The sequence below is a fragment of the Ischnura elegans genome, chromosome 1 (genome assembly GCF_921293095.1).
Source record: "Ischnura elegans chromosome 1, ioIscEleg1.1, whole genome shotgun sequence".
In the NCBI taxonomy this organism is placed as follows: domain Eukaryota; kingdom Metazoa; phylum Arthropoda; class Insecta; order Odonata; family Coenagrionidae; genus Ischnura; species Ischnura elegans.
Window position 1 is genome coordinate 21816310 of NC_060246.1, and position 4282 is coordinate 21820591.

The window sequence follows — 4282 nt, forward strand, 5'->3', positions numbered from 1 at the left end:
GTTCATTTTTCCTTACCATTCCAGTTGCCTTGCGGTGATGTCACAATCCTGATTGCCAATCGATGGCAACATCCGATTTAAAATACACTTTAATGATATTGCTTTCATGATTGCATAAATTTGCGTGTAAGAATGCATTCGCCATTTAGGTAATTTTGTCCATTAAATCGGGCAAGGAAAAATACGTTTAACTTATTAACAGCTCGAAATAATTTTATTAAATTAATTAACACTCATTACAATGACGTTGGAAATGACCGACGAGCAAATAAATATCTTGAAAGTTTCAGATTTCGATGGTCTTCATGATGAGCCGATGATATGGAAAACATCGAAAGTGACCTCTTATAATGCGAAACTAATTTCATCTTGTTTAAATGGAAAAGAAAATATTTTTCTCTGAAAGGCAGTAATCTATTGCTAATTGAGATTAAAAATAAAACACTTTCCCCGAATTTGATTTGTAACGAGGAGAAATGAGTGAATTTTATTGCGTTCATCAGTCTTTTATTTTCTCTCGCTCTCCATTTCGGAATTCATTTATTTCATTGCGTTTTCTTTTTACAATTTTATCCTCATTTTCGGAAATGGCTGCTAACGCGACCGACAACTTTCATAACGGCGAATAAGAGCATTAAAAGGGTGATGCTACGAAAGCTGACTCTGCAATTTGATTTTCATATTTGATTGTTAATAAGGACAAAACGAAGCATCTAGTTGTAAGCAGAAACCAAGAAATTGCCATGACTTTAAGAACACAGGAGTCAAAATAGTCGAGAGTAACAATGAAGAGACAGAAATTTAAATTACAGTGCGGTAGGGAAATTTATGTACCTAATTGGTTCTAAAAAAACTATTAAAAAATAAAATTCTCTCATGAGCACATAAAACTACAATATTACCTACTGTATTGTATGGATCACAGATCTGGACACAAAGCAAAAAATCAGAATAGAAGCTTATCGCATTCGTAAAGAAAATTCTACGTTCTAACCTTGGTCCAGTATGTGAGCAAGGCACCAGTGGCGGATCAAGGATAGGGAAAAAGGGGGGGGGCTAAGATAACGATTCTATCTAGTGTAAGTTGAATACCCAAAGTGGGGGGGGGGGGGCACTCCCAGCCCCTCTTTGGATACACCTCTGGATTGTAATATACCTAAAGTACCTCTGTAAAATAGGCCATAAGTGTAGAGATAATTTGTATTCCAATTCGTTAAAGAAGGTAAATACGTAGGTAAATACAGTGGAACTTGGTTATAATGTCATCAATTATATAATCAATCAAATATCCGAGCGACGTTATAAAAAAGCAGCCTTAAATCTGTGTGAAAGGACAAAGTAAAAAAGCAAATGTTGTACTATATACAACACTCTTTATTGAAATCTACTCGTACATTGGAATATATCCGGACACCAATTAAACAAAAGAGTTGCATCCCGTCACCAGCTCAACGTCCAGCTTGTGAACTGTTTTTGCTTTTGATGTTTCTCCACATGGTTTCTATGAACTTTGGGACATAATACAATCACTCAACCACTTTTGCAACCGAAGAATCGCAATTTTTTTTACCCGAGCGTCGCAATATTTGTTGACGATATAAACGGGTTTTCGTACATCATAAAATGTTCAAGTTTGGCTGGTCTGTATAAAATGTGACGTTAAACCCGAGTTGACGTTACAGCCGATGCCGTTATAACCAAGTTTCACTGTATAACTAAACACTTCGTTAAAACTTTCGCTGGTACTCGTCATGTTGAAAAAGAATCCCTTGGGAAAGCGACCAGCATCGGTCAGGAAACGTTGGGGCCGCCCAAAAAAAAATGACGCGGCGACATAGCCCAAAAGTTTTTATTCAACATAACTAAGCACTTTTGTGTAAAGTGGTAAACCCCAAATACTTCGATTTTACGTAGTGTGTGTTTCAACCCTATCGGGGGGGGATATAGTCCCCTTAGTCCACCCCCGTAGATCTGCCTATGCGTGGCACCTAGAGGATAAGGACCAACAAAGAAGTAAGAGTCCTCTACCAAGATCCCGACATGATTATCATAGCCCAAAATAAAAGCAGAGGATTGAGATGGACTGGCCACGTGAGCAGGAGGTGCCTGGACTCCGCACTGAGAATGGCGGCAGAAAATCTTCCACGTGTCAAACGACCATCAAGGCTACGGTTTTGCAAATATAAACAATACGAGCGTGATGCGCCCGCTCCCAGCGGGCTTCCCCCGCTCTTTTCAATGCAGGTCCACAGAGGGATAGGCGCGTTTCTAATTTTAAAATGTAGAAAAAAAGGCAGGGTCTTATGTACAAATTTAATTGGAATGTTCATGTACAAATTGAGGTCAGGGGACCTCTTTAAACACAAAATTGGAAGTAATTACACTATCCTCTGTTAATACTTGTTTAGCGTTTTCCTTAATATTTACAAAAATATTTTGAAAAGATATTACCCTAGAGAATGCTACATAAAGTTGGCCCTGAGAGAATACAGGGTCAGGCAGGAATAAGCCAGCTCTTTGCAAAGTCTGACCCTGACTCTTGTTAATAGTCATCGCATAGGAAACCTTAATGGGAAATTGTCTGCGAGTCAAATTTTAAGGCATGGTGGGATCCGACGGCGTTAACAGTATTCTTTGGATGAGGACAATCTTGCCGGAATCGATTATTTTTTTAATCGATTATTTTCTTTTTTTAATTTTTAGCAACCAATTTTAGGAAACGATAGCAATATTTAGGAAGTAAGATGTGCCGTCGCATGTTCTCTGATGAATTCTGTGCATTTTGGTACCTCATTTGTAGAGTTTGGTTGCGCATAAGTTGAGAAAAAGACATACAGTAGAAATGATATAGAGGATATTGCAATTGAACTACGAGTATTTGTACCAAGTAACTGCTAAATAACCACTACTGTTTTCCTTTGGTACAGAACAAAAATACGGCATTCAAATCGTGGAGTCGATTTTCGTAGCATCCCCTTGCTAGTGAATACGCTTATTAAATCTTAAGCATATGCCACTAAAATGACAACTTTTCTTCAATTACGGACAATTTTTTGAACCACTTGTGTGCGCTTCACGCCAAATCATCGGACAGAATCATGTTCGGAATTTATCACTAATCGCTTGAAGAATTCTAGCCTTTATCGACTCATCTATTTATATTGCCACGATCAACTTAGGACGCACAACAAATAATTTTTATCTCGACGTAGAAATAATACTGCCTGAATGGGTTAAGGTTTATTTTTTCCGAATCAAGACTGAATAAAGGAAAATGCAAGACAGTGAAATGCTAATCAGATCTAGTGTTTACAGTAGGAACCTAATATAAAATCTGATTAAGCATTTACATTAAACTTAGTTTTGAATATTAGCAGAAAAAATGCATTCATAGGAATAATATTTTCATATTTCTGAAATACCTAAGTTATGTTTAATATATTATAAATGAAGTTAAATGTATTATTTTTTAAATTAAGGTATTTGTTGTCTGAAACAATGTCAAAGTGGGTGAAGTTTCCAATCACATAGTTGATACCTGCTCGCTCAAAGCTCTCTTTTCCACCGTTCACGATAAATATCCTCGCAGAAGGCGCGAGTCAAAGCTTGCACCTGTACTATGATTGACGCCTTTATTGAATGAAATCCGAAAATTGTGGTGAATTCATTCATCATCAGTTTCTCACCTCTGTGTCAAGCTTCCATTGTCGGAGCCAATCGCCTCGGTAACTGGGGAAAATTAAAAAACTCTCCCCATCCGAGGAATGCTGCATAACACGCAAATGGCATCACTTAAGTTTCCATATCATCCGCGCAATTAATGATAGAGGAATGATTTTTACGGCAATAAATAAAATATAGAAATAAAAATTCTAAAAATTAGTTATGAAAATTTTCATGTTATCTCTGAAAATAAAATTTTTATGGTAAAAAATACGGCTTTGAAAGTTGAAAATTTCTACGTTTTTTCGGAGGTCATTGTAAAAATAAGCTTACATTATCTTTGTGGTGAGCATTTAATGAAAGGAAGCACAATTAGCACAAGTTTCAGATCCCTTCCATCACTCCGCATTACGTTATTCTGCGTTTTCACAGTAACTGCATAGTGCATCCAACAAAACGTTTAAATATGTTTCCATAGCTCAGAAACTAAGGAGTTTCCATCCCATGTTTATAGGACCAAATATTCTTAAAATTGTCTCCTCTACCACCTACTGAAGTATTGGTGATTCCTTCTGGAACATCTTGTTTTCTGAAAACGCCATTACGGAATAATTATTGA